This window comes from Podarcis muralis, chromosome 5 (genome assembly GCF_964188315.1).
Source record: "Podarcis muralis chromosome 5, rPodMur119.hap1.1, whole genome shotgun sequence".
NCBI classification, from domain to species: Eukaryota; Metazoa; Chordata; class Lepidosauria; order Squamata; family Lacertidae; genus Podarcis; species Podarcis muralis.
The window spans coordinates 73,186,105-73,199,352 of NC_135659.1; the positions used below are offsets into that span (position 1 = coordinate 73,186,105).

Here is a 13,248-nt window from a genome sequence, read left to right on the forward strand (position 1 = left end):
GAGCCCTAAAGCACAGACCTGTGCCTAGAGACATGGCACAGAAAGAAGTCTGAATGAGTCTTCAGACCCGTCTGGCTCAGGCTTTGCTTTGCACACCATCTGTGAGTGCTTATATCACACCACCCTTCCTTAAACTTCACCATTTTCCTGTAGATCCACATATATTGCTCCCTCCAAACCAAAGGCTCGGCTAATGCTATCCAGGAGGCCAGACCTATGCTATGTTTAACTGGCATGGCTTCCTTCAAGGAATCCTGAGACTCATGGTTTGGTTAAAGGTACTAGTAATCTTCCAGAGAGCTCTAGTCCCCTCCTTTCGTAGAACTGTAAAGTGGGAAGGGACCCCAAGAGTCATCTAGCCTGACTCCCTGCAATGTTAGGGAAGTGAGACAATCTCAGTTAAACCTGCTTGATTGGCTCGGCGGATGGGAGTTGGAGTCCAAACTGATCAGCTGGAATCTACAAGGTTGGAGTGGGCTGCTGTAGTATGTATGGTCAATACATGATACGGTTGCACGGGTAGGGAGATTGTGGTATCTCTGGGTAATCCTCCATTACATAGGTGATTTATAGTTGGTCAGCTTCATGTAGATAACAGAAAAATCAGAATTCATGGAAAGATAGGCACCTATCAATTTGAACTGTTGCCTTTATATATATATTCATTGATAGGAACACCTTCCTCATACACTTTTTGTGTTTATGTGCTTCTTTCCCTATCTCTATCTTTTCGGGGGAAAGGGAAGTAGAAAGTGTGTGTATGGAGTTTCCCCAGTGCTTTCTCCAAGCTGCTACAGCATATTCCAGTATTGTACTTTCTCTAAGATGCTACAGCATATTCCAGTATTGTACCCCAATGTAAAAGTTCAATAAACTTTTAATAATGACAAGAAGAAGATTTAGGATTGGTTGACAAGTGTGGGGACCTGTTTGTTTGCAATACAGACACCTACATACACCACTGGGTATAGATTTGTTGTGCAGACTTAGCAATAGCACCTGCAGTTGATTGAAAGTGTGTGCGCCTTCTGGGAGATCCCAGCCAACCACTGGGAAATGGGAATCAGTCCTAAATGATGGCTTTGTAAATCACCCCCTTATGCCATAAGCCAAGGTCATCTTCTTCTTTGCTGTGTCCCGTGACATTTTTCTGTTCCCTTTTTATTAGAAAAGCCACTTCTGTTGGGCAATCATTTTTAGTCACTCCCTGGAGTGATTTTGCTGTTCAGGAAGTACAAATAACTGTAATGTGTACTTGAGTTGGGGGGGAAAAGAAAATTTTCCCTTTGAGTTTGTTTTATTTTTATTTTCGTGGCAGATTTGCTGCTGTGTAATGTTTGGGAATGAATTCCTTGGCTTTGGCATTGTTTTCTTCATTGTTATTCTTTCTGTACCTATAGAGAAGAAAATAAAAAATTCATTAAAAAGGAAGGAAGGAGAAAGGATTGTGTGGCCATCGTGCCTCTGTTATGTAGCAGAAGAATATAGACAAAGGAAGGAGAGACTGAAGTCACAAATAGTTTTTGGCTTTTAAAAAAACCACTTTTAGAAATGTGTTTTTATTTACTTCTCAGTACTTGCATGAAGAAAAGGAAGTGTAACAGCTAAGGACAAGAAATGAAGCTGCAATTCAAAGATCTTCTCCCAGAATGACTAACACAACCTTGAATGTTACTTGCTGTGATAATCTGTTCACATTAGTATGTGAAACTGTATACAGAAGGGTATATCTTGTGAACCGCCCTGAGACCTGTGAGTATAGGGCAATATATAAATTGTAGTAGTAGCAGCAGCAACAACAACAACAACAACAGAGCTCTTACGGATTCCCAAAGCTAAGCCCCTAGCCAGAGGATTGGGAAGCTGGGTGATCTATGCATCAGCAATGGTGGGTCCTGGCAGAGTGCTGGGACCTAGGCAGCTGACCAACTCCGCTGATACTGCCTCTGAGCAGGAGTGAGCAAGAGGAGGCAGGGAGCAGTAGCAGGACTGTTGCCAGCTAGTTGGTAATGCCATCTTAGCCTTCCCAGCCCTTTTCTGCAGCACCTGGGGAACAGCACCCTCTTAGAATAGTCAGACAGTTTGCCTTGCTAGCTGCACCCAAAACCAGCTGTAGTTGGTTTCCAGAAGGGGGAAAACTTGTTTATGGATGGATTTGCTCTTAAAAGAGAGATTGGAGCAACCAAGGGAGGGGAAATGATAATCTGCTGATGCTGGGCTGCTGCCAGTGGACAGCCCCCAGTGAGGGCAGCTTTGAAGGATGGATGCTAAAGGGAATATAGCCCTTTGTGATTATCCTTTGGGGTGTGGGGTGATGAGCATTCCCTGTGGGTGATTGATTGTGGATGGATTTGCTCTTAAAAGAGAGATTGGAGCAACCAAGGGAGGGGAAATGATAATATACAATAATAATAACAACAACTTATTATTTATACCCTGTCTATCTGGCTGGGTTTCCCCAGCCACTCTGGGCAGCTCCCAACAGAATATTAAAAGCACAATAAAACATCAAATCTGGATTCCAAGAGACAGGCAGAATGCTGAGGAGCTGCGTCTGTGATGTAAGTATGAACACAAGTCACAAATGTATATCTAGTGTGATTGGTGGGTATTTGGTGACTGGTGTTTTATATTATTTTGATTGACTGAATTTATTGTATTGAGTTTATTATGCATTAGTTTGGTGTTAATAAGCAGTTCATTGCTTTGGGGGCATTTGAGTATATAAATAAAGCACAGCATAGCATCCAAAGTCTGGAGCGCAGCAGGCACAAACTCTGCTTTGTTGACCAGATAAAGAATCAAGGACAACTAGACTTAAACAGTTTGCTTTAATTTATCAGGAGTTGCACTCTGGTATTTGCACATAGACGCTTTTGGACACACTCAACTTGGCTGCCTGGGCTAAACCACATTCTTTTGATGCCCTTCATCCTTGAGTGTATTGGGTTGGATTGAAGGCATGTTGATTGTATAATTTATCCCATTTGGTGAGTCAAGTTTGCATTCCAAAAGCTAAAAGCTACAAGACATAGAAGGTTGACTTTTTTATGTTGCCCTGGAATCAGGCTGAGTGTAAAATCTGATCATATACAGCACCCTTCAGTGCAATCACCCTCTTATACTTCTTAGTCAGAAGTCTTAAGATACCAGACTGACTCAAGCCCTGTCCTTATTAAACGTATCCCTTATTCTTCTTCTGAGGAGTTCAGAGCAGCTTACATCTGGCTCCCAGGAGGTCACCTATTACCCAGGCAACTCAAAGGGCCAGAACTGCTCAGCTTCAGCAGTGGATCTGAATCACATGCCTCAGACGACTCTTGACTCTGCCTGGAAACAAAGAGTTCTGACTCAGGAGAGTAGTGGGAAGCTTGGGTAGAAGATGCTGCACATGATCATAGGTATGAAACTAGTGTTGAGGAAGAATCAAGGAATCCTCCCATGCTGTGAGTATTTCAAGGCTCCTCTGGCTTTACCTGACCCCCAAAAGCAATAAGGGGAAATGGCTCTAAGAGAAAAGGAGCCATTTCACCCTGCCCTGTTCAGGGCTTGCAACTACAACTTAATGAACCTCTCCCCAAAACGCTCATTCTTCCCCAGCCAGTTTAATAAACTACAGTGGTACCTCAGGTTAAGTACTTAATTCCTTCCAGAGGTCTGTCCTTAACCTGAAACTGTTCTTAACCTGAAGAACCACTTTAGCTAATAGGGCCTCCTGCTGCTGCTGTCGCACCGCTGGAGCACGATTTCTGTTCTCATCCTGAAGCAAAGTTCTTAACCCAAGGTAATATTTCTGGGTTAGCAGAGTCTGTAACCTGAAGTGTATGTAACCCGAGGTACCACTGTACATTTATATCATATGCCAGAATCCCCTGCTGTCGAAAAGCCCATCTAATTCAGCATTTTGTTCTCACAGTGGCCAGTCAGAAGCTTACAAAAAGCCCACTATCAGGGCACGAGCATAAGATCACTCCTGACGCAAGGACAGAGGGTCTATCTAACTCTAGTTGTTGTTGGGCTCCAACTCCCTGAACATTAGCTGTGCTGGCAGAAGCTGATAGGAGTTGGAGACCAACAATACCTAGCTGGCCACATATTCCCAATCCCTGTAGAAGCAGGAAGCCAGAAGATATCTCATGCTTCCCTTGGTCCTTGCTGTTCCTTACTGCCAACTCCCATGGAATGGATACTGGCTCTTGGCCACCAAAGTAATGTCTACATGGAGAAGAGAAGCCTGTTGGAAGAAGCAGAAGTTCTGGCCAGCTAAGCGCCACACTAGCAGAGGAAGAACTTTGTGATAACTATAGCTTATTTCCAGGCAGAGGGAGCCTATTTATTTGGAGACTGCTGCTGATGGTTGGTGGTTGATAGCTCTGTGGGGGAAAGGACCATCCAACTGAAATAATAAGGACTTGGGCACTTCATGTTCATGTTTTACAGCTGCTCTGTGTTGCACAGGTTCAAAGTGGTCTGTGTTGATAGGAATTTGAAGATTGTTGCCCAGTTCCCTCTCCAACCTCACCCCCTCCTTTTCTGCACCTAGCTAACTTCACTAATAATGTGAAGTTGTAAGTTAAGAGACACAGCTACGCTACTTTCAGCTTCTGCCTTTGTGTGACAGTCTTAGTGTTCTGGTGCACCAGCTCAATATCATGAGTCACAATAAGAAGATAAGACTAAGCTCTTGTAGATCAGGCCAATGGACCATCTAGTCCAGCATCCTGTTCTCACAGTGGCCAGCCAGATGCCCATGGGAAGCCCATAAGCAGGGCCTGATTGCGACAGCACTCTCTGCCCTCCTACACTTCCCAACATCTAGCATTCAGAAACATACTGCCTCCAACAGTGGAGGTGGAACATAGCTATCATAATTACCGTATTTTTTGCCCTATAGGACGCACTTTTTCCCCTCCAAAAATGAAGGGGAAATCTGGGTGCGTCCTATGGGGCGAATGCAGGCTTTCGCTGAACCTTGGAGAGTGAGGGGGTCGGTGCACACCGACCCCTCTCGCTCTCCAGGCTTCAGGAAGACACCTGCAGCCTAGGTCCCGCAGGGCTGTCTAGGCTGCGGATAGCAGCCTGCTTCCCGGAGCGTCAGGCGCCCTGAAAGCAGAGCGCCCGGCGCTTCGGGAACACATCCGCAGCCTAGGCAGCCCTGCGGGAGGTCCCACAGGGATGTCTAGGCTGCGTATAGCAGCCTGCTTCCCAGAGCATCGGGCACCCTGAAAGCAGAGTGCCCGGTGCTTCGGGAACACATCCGCAGCCTAGGCAGCCCTGCGGGAGGTCCTGCAGCGATGTCTAGGCTGCGTATAGCAGATACTGTTGGATTCCAACTCCTATCATCCCCAGCCAGCATGGTCAATGGTTAGAGAAGATGGGCGTTGTAGTCCAACCACCATCTGGTGGGCCACAGGCTCCTCACCGCTGCTATAGAAGAAGATACCCAAGAAGCACTTGAAAGTTACAGCATCAAAGCATCTTTTGCATGCCACAATTCTATAACTACTTACCTGGAGCAAGCCCCACTGAATGCAGTAGAACTTCCTTTTGCACAGACAGAATCTTAATACATTAGGATAGGCAGGATCCTCGTGGTCCCTTCCAACTCTACGATTCTGATCGGGAACAAGTAGCCAGCCAGATGTGTTGGACTCCCAACTCCAGCGGCGACTGGAGTTGTGGTCCCACAACATCTGGAGGGCCACAGGTTGCCCGTCTCTGCATCAGCTCCCTTTATTTGCTGCGCTCAGCTGTCTACTGCACAGAATCAATCTCATCCATCCTGCTTGTCAGGCACCCGGCCCCGCCTGCCACCACCACCAAGCCCCACGTCTGGCGAAGATCCACCCACCCCCAGCAAAGGAGGACCCAGCCAGGACCGTCGAAACGATGCCTGCACCGCTTCGTTAAGGGGATCACATCTCTGAAAACAGTCAAGCGCCGATTAGAAGCGATTCTCCACCTCTCGCTTCCCTCCTCCCAGCCCGCTACCTCCAGGAGCGGACTTTTCCAAAAACACCGGAGTGAGTGGGGGGGGGGACCGGAGCCTCAGCCTTTCCCTCCAGCTCTGCTCGGAAGCGCTTGGCTTTTCCAGCAAATCCCCCTTCCCTCTCTTCGAGAGCCTTTAAGGGGCGGCTGCTTGGCGCGCTCTCGGGCGCATAAACCGAGAGGCTTCTCGAGTTGTGATCGCTTCCTTCCCCCCCTTCGGTCGTCGCAATGGTGCGTTCTGGTGGAAGGACTCTTAGCGCTCGGACTCTAAGCTCTGCCAGTTTGCTCGCAGCTCGGTAGAGTTGGCGTTAGGCGCTGGCTCGGGAACCCGGCGGTAGCTCGGGCTGCTGCTTCTGGGCTATTACTCTGTCTGTGCTGGTGGCTCTCTCACTCTTTCCTCCTTCCCTGTCTCTCACTCACTCCTCCTTTGACATTTTTACTTCTGAGTATTTTCTTGCTTGGTGAGTACTTCCCCCGCTTCTTCTTCTCTTCCTCCTCCAACTGCTTTCCCCCCTTTTGTTCTTTTCAAATTGACAACATAAGATGAATAATGAATTACTTTTTGGTTGTGGTTTCCTTTTTTCTTTTTTTAAAAAAGAGACACTACCTGTTTTGTTCTTGGTTGTTGTTATTCGTTTGTTTTCCTTGCAGTGTGAGGTCTAGCAGCTGTTTTTACCCCTTTTTGGCTCTCTTTCCTATACCCCCACCCCTAAACTATATTTTTCCTTTTGCTTAACCCCCCTTCTGTTTTTTTCCTTTACAACAATTAGTTCTGGTTTTTGCAACCTTGTCTTGTGCACTCCTCTGCTCAAATTAAAAAAAACCACCCATTTTCCTTTTTTCCCCTTCTTCAAACGTTTGCCTAATGTGCGTGGTTTTCTTTCTTTGGTCTTTGAACTTTTAAGTGTTTTCTCCCCCTTTCTTCGTTATTACAAAAAAGGGTATAGTTCTTGTGTCTGCTGAATGATATACCACTTTCTTGGACTTTTTTTGTTTTGTTTTGTTTTATAAAGGAATTGGACATGCCTGTCAGAAATGAAATCTTTTTTCCTTTTTCTTTTAAAAATGGTTCCTTCCCAATTGGATTTCAAATACGTTTTGTACTACGTCAATACCCTCCACCTGTTTTAAGTCCCACGGAGCGTCTGGAAGGGGCAAAGAGACCAGAGGTGCTACTGTGCCAACAGATAGCCGGGTGCTTGGAAAGGAAAAAAGTTTTCTGAATCTCTGAGAGCCCAAAGTATAGGTCAAATCCCTTTCTCTATTGGAGAAGCACCAAAATTCATAATAATGGTAATAATAAATAAAAACAGTCCAAATATATGTTGTCAACCCCTCCCCAGTGAAGTGTATTTGATGTCCGTGTGTTGGCTTCTTTATGACATAAATTATATGACCAGTGTTCTGTCCATGGTAACTGACAGGTTTGTCGATGGTTGCATTGCAAATGTTATTTGTAGATCACTGTTGTGCAGGGGGCAGCTGGGGCGGGGGGAATCTCCCTCCCTACTCAATTTTTTAAATGCAATCGATTAAGTTTTCTTCATCGGGGGAGATTTGTGCTAGAGCATGTCCTGCATGCAGAAGGTCCCAGGTTCAGTTGCTGGCATCTCCAGGCAAGAATGGGAGAGACCTCTGCTTGTAGTTTGTGGATCTGCTGCCAGCCAGTGTGGCTGGAATAGTCTCTGAATGATCTGATCTCTGGGTCACTGTCAGATATGTATATATAAGGGATAACAGTCAAGAGCTAACGTAGCAAGATAAGTTGAACACATGTTTTATCATAAGAACATCAGAAGCCACCGTATACTAGGTCAGATTACTTGTCCATCTGGCCCAGTATGATCTGTTCTGAGGCTGCCCTCTTCCATCACTTGTGACCTGGTCTTTTAAACTGGCAGTACATGTGACTTTCTGCATGCCACACACGTGTTCTTTCACTGAGCTGTTGCCCCTCCACACATCCTGCTATGTTGCTTACGTTTCTTTCAGCAGGAAACATTTGTGCATGCTTAGTACTATTTTAAAAGTGCATTTCAGTACACAAGTGCACTTCAGTTCCCTTTATCCTCAGTCCTCTTTAGAAACCTTCACTGGGTTTCGAGATGGTGCAGCTGAGAGTTAGTGACTTGCCCAAGGCTGTGCAATGAACTGAGCTGGGATTTGAACCTTGCCCTCTCACATCTAAATCAAATGTCGTCGTAGTTACTGCACTGGCCTATCAATGTGGGAATGTCATATTGCTTCCTAGAAACACGCTTCTTACTGATTTCAGCAGTTTGGGGACATGCATTATATAGGATGGTGAGCAGTCAAATCTGAGCTCTTAAAAAATACAAAACGACGCCATGCTGTTTTTCCCCAAAGCAAAATGCCTCCATTCAGTGCTTAGAAACTTTGGCTCCACTGGAAGGTTTGCTGTTGTGAGTAATCTGACGTATGTAGAACATTTATTACACCCTTCCGTAAAGGAGCTCAAAAGAATTATTTTAGTCTTGCAACAGCCTTGTGAAGTAGTGAATTTGCCCAGAGCCTTGCACTGAACTTTGCAGGATGTTTGGATCTAGATTTCTCAGTCAAACCCAACACCGCAGCAGTAGCACACTTGATCTTCACTTCAGAATGGAGTGCTGTTTAGACATGTAAAGATTACATGAGCTCTGTTTAATACGTCTCTCAACCAGCTGAGCTAGTGCAGCTCTGCTGCCCCTTAGAGATGTGAACAATTCAGGGTTGCTATTGAGCTCCCAAACCTTAGTTATTTATTTACTTATTAAAAACTTTACACAAAATGCCTCAAGGTGACTTAGAAACACACACAAAAGAAACACGTAGAATTTAAAAGCACAATACTTGGAATGCACTACAAGTGATCATACAAATACTTCTCAGTACATTAATCAACACCTCTGCTCCTTCTAGCAACACGATCACCTTTTAATTGACCTTAAATGCTGTCCCATCTTGGCAAAGGCTCCTGTTTCTGCAAGTACTTTTCCTGAACAAGTTGTGATGAAGCATCCTTGGATGTGCATTTGAAAATGTATAGGTATCAAACATGCTGTTTCCTAAAGCGACTTTCCTTTTAATGTATGTGCCATTTGAAGTCCCATGAATATGCTGAGAACATCCAGGAAGGGGGTAATATTGCAGGGGTTGGGGGCTGGAGATGAGAAGCAAATTCAGGGCATCGTTGGCGTGATCTCTTGAACCAAATAAGCTGTGAAAGGCAGGTGGTGAGCTTATGCATCCATTTCTAAATATGTCAGATTCATCAAGTGTGGCATTGCAATCAGAGTAGAATAAACAGCTCCAGGGCCAGGCTTACGTGCTAAAAACCAATTCATTGGAGCTAAATCCCTAAACTTCAGCTTAACTGGTTTGCAGGTTGGGCTGTGTAGAGGATGTTTCGGAATGGTGGCTTTCTGTTTTAAAAGTATTGATTTCACTGATGTGTTGCATTTACCTTTCTAAGATGAGTTGTGCCTGCTTTTTTGTGGGGACAGTTTCTAAGAACAGGGGTTGGGGTTCCCTCCCCCTTTAAAAGAGCATCATGTACAGGACTTTTGTAATAAGACAATGAAATGCAACACCCATCGGACTCAATCCAATCAAAAGTTTAGCAGTTTTGAGATTTGTTCATTCCAGGTAAATACATACAGCAAACAGGAGGATTTCAATCTTCATAACTGGCTGGAACATGCCCATTGTGGCTGTAGAGAAGCAGGATACACAGAACTAAAATCTTACATGGCAGGGTTTTCGTGCTACTGCTTCATTTTTATTTTTAAAAAAAGAACTGTGAAGAAAATAACTTCCCTGGCAAAGGCTGTGTGAGAAAAATCTAGACAACATCACAGTAATGGAGCAGGAGTAGAGCTCTTTAGAGTCTCTTAAAAGCTACCCGCTCTCAATAGTGGCTTGTCAGTGGTATTATTCATATTTATAGATGTTTTTGTTGAAGAGAAAAATTGGGCTTAGTTAGAATGTAAGGCATTGAGGCACATACCTTAGACTAATATTCCTCTGCTGCCCAACTGAACCCCATTGGAGGATATATATGGGCTCTGACTGTCAAGATAAAAGTTGTAGATGGATTTCAAGGGAACGGCAAAACAAGGAAGGGGGAGCCTTATGAGGACTGTTGCCTTAGAAAAGGCAGATAACAAGGCAGGGGTTGGGGAGGAGTGTTTTATGTTGCATTGTTCTCATGGTCGGGAAGACTTGCCACCAATAGCAAATGTGTCAGAGAGGGGGATGAAAGGGATGAAAGGGAAAAAAGATGGAGAGGGAAACACTTGGGTTGGAAGGTGAGGATTAGGGAGAGGAACTAGAGAATGAGAGCTTAGTCACATGTTACACTGAGCACGGATACAAACTGTCTCTACACATACACAGGCATTTCTGTGTACACATTTATACAGCTCAACTGTTAAGCGCACAAGTACAGAGGTCACACTTGTTGAATGTAATGTGTGGGCACCCCTAGACACAACAGAGGATGAGGACATACTCCCATAGTGGATTGTGGGTGGGTGTATTCATCAGCCAAAACCTTAGCTACAGGCCTTCTGCTTTGCAGAACATGAAAGGAAGATCAGTGTTGTTGATGGAGATCATTTATTTGAAAGGAAAACTGGACAGTTTTAGCTGTTCAGAGAAAGGAGACACAAGCATTGCCAGCAAGGGTGCTTTTAACTGGCCAGTTTGCAAGCGATTCAATAATGGAACCAGAACATTTTGATCCGTATCCCATGATGATTATTTGTGTTTGGAAATTCCAGACCAGCAACTAAATTGAGACTGTAAGAGGAAATGGCTTCTGGGTGTAAAATCACAGTAGCTTCCCTGATAGGCAGAATTTCATTCAGCTACAACATGAGAGGGTGGGATGGAGAGAGTGGCTTATCTGAGATTAAACCTAAACAACTTGTCCCTTAGCCATAGCTAATGGTGATTTTAAAATCCTGATCAAGATGGTATGGAACCATCTTGATTAGCATCACTCATGGTTAAGAGACGTGTCAACATATAATCATTAATTTTGCATATATGGGGAGACAGGGAGGAGCAAAGTTTGTAATTCTATGCCTTTTCTTGTTTGCTATTCCTTGGTAGAACTTATTTCATTGGTTCCATCCTTAGTTAAATGGTAAAAGCAAGATCTATAGGGTTTTTTCAGCAAACATTGTTGGTCACTAAAGTCAAAGGTCTCCATTTTCAAGCTCAAAAAATAAGCTGACATGTGCAGGAGCTTGGAACTTGGAAAGAAACTCAAACTTGGAAAGAAACTCAAGAGATGTTTTATTTCAGGCTTAAATACAGATTGCATGTTCACAGGATGCAGTTTTGTTGGACATGCATTAGAAAATAGTGTGTGGATAGGCTGGGGAGAATATAGTTATGGAAAGAGTGCAATATAAGCAAGCCCAGGAGGGGAGGGGAGAGCAAAGTCTGAAATAATGAGCTGAATAGATGTAACATTCACATATATTGCCACAGCAAATGCTTTCTAAATTCATAAAAATTCACTAGGCAAAAGTGTCTTGGGTTAATAACGAGCGATTTTCTTCCAACCCATAAAGCTGTAATGAGGTAGTTAAAATGTAATCCTAAACCTACACTTTTCATACCTATATTTATAGGAGTAGGTTAATCTGTAGAATTCATGCTGATCTGGATAATCTGAATCTAGCTAAATTGTAGAGAGAAGCTTTTAGAGGGATGCTGAAAGGCAACAGGAACAGACTTTTTCCCCCAGACCTGAGATATGTCACTTTTTTATTTTTGCAAAGATGCCTGAGGCTATTGCATTTTAAGAAGACAAAGCTTTTGTTTTCAAGCTGGCCTAGAAAAATGGCAGGGATGAATTCAAAGCAAAGGTTTTCAGAAGTTGTCATCTATGATTAAGTTGATCTCTCTGTTGCATAAGAATACACTGCTGTTGAGTGGGATAGTTTGCTCTAGCTGTTTTCTTCCTTCCATGCATTTAATGCTCTTACGCTGTCAGGTGAATTGTGATATCTAAGGTTTCAAGTCTGAATTATATATTTTAATTAGAAGGTCAGGTTTGTACTTGGTGAAGGCAGCGTTCCCCAGCCTCTGACTCTCTAGATATTTTGGACCACAATTGACACCAAAACCATGGAGGCTGATGGGAGCTGGAGTCTGGAAGGCACCAGGCTGCAGAAGGCTATCTTACAGAAACTGCATTCTGGCTGTTTTACAAAAGTCTAGATTACAGATGATTGTGGTGAAAGAGATAATGAGTAACTTCTAAGTATTTGGGAGCCTTAATAAATTGAGGAATGTGGATTTACTTTTACACTTGACTGCTTCATGAGCAGGCATGGGTGATACACACTAATTCACATAAGCCAAAACATAAATGGGTTTGTAGAAGTCCCCCCCCCCATTTATGCAATCTTAAATCTGCTTCTTGCTGTAGTCCATTTGTAGTCTACTAAATGATTTGAGTGCCACCGTCTGTCTTGAAATCACTGTCTTAATCAGCCATGGTAGCATGTAGTGTCATTCATTTTAAAAACTGAATCGGAGAAGAGCTGATTCATACCTGCAGAGGCATCATATGATAGCTCATCATCATGTGGCTTCTTATCATCCAGGGACTCTCACTTCAGTGCATCAATCGCCTCCATACAGTGTTTGAGATTCAACAACGTGCAATCTCTACTCTGTGATGTTTGTGCTGAGATGGCTGCCTCATACAAGCAACCTGTCACTTGATGTTGTAGCTGTCAAGTCATGAGCATGTAAGAAGCCACACTTAAAGGTATGGCTTACTAGATTTAAATCTAGTATCTCTGCCTTCTAGAGGAAGGAACTGCCTTTCCCCCTATATAGGAATCATAGTCGATAAGGCTTTTCAAAAACACTAAAACTCCTGCTTAGATTGACATTAAGCAGCTATGGTTTTGCAGATGGTTACATTTTTGCAGGGCATGTGCATGTTGTATCTTTAGCTGCTGACCTCGCCTAGCCCTTGGAAACCCTTGAGAAGAGAGAGGCATTGAACTAAATAAGAAGCAGGCCTTCTCGCCCTTTGGGATGCCACAGGGCCACAAGTGAAGGCATAATGCCAGCTATGATGTCAGGTGTAGGGCAGGCCATACATGTCCTCATGGGCCAAATGGGCAGGTCTTGGGGGCCTGATTAGGCCTGTGAGGTCTGGAGGTTCCACACCTCTAACCTAGGGCATATCATATGGGGCTAAGAAGTTTCTTTTTGTGGCAGAAGTGG

At 44.1% G+C, this 13,248-nt stretch overlaps 1 protein-coding gene across 3 annotated transcripts in view; it reads left to right on the forward strand.

Moving 5' to 3' along the window:
* Positions 1-5,777: 5,777 nt before the first annotated feature.
* The window catches only part of RALY (RALY heterogeneous nuclear ribonucleoprotein), a 204,856-nt gene continuing 197,385 nt past the window's right edge, over positions 5,778-13,248 (forward strand). The window contains exon 1 of one of the 3 annotated variants that reach the window (XM_077929214.1): positions 5,778-6,023. The gene's annotated coding sequence lies outside the window, so the exon portion shown is untranslated. Of the gene's footprint in view, positions 6,024-6,089; positions 6,450-13,248 lie in introns of those variants that run through there. The other 2 variants (XM_077929215.1, XM_077929213.1) reach the window with 2 other exon arrangements.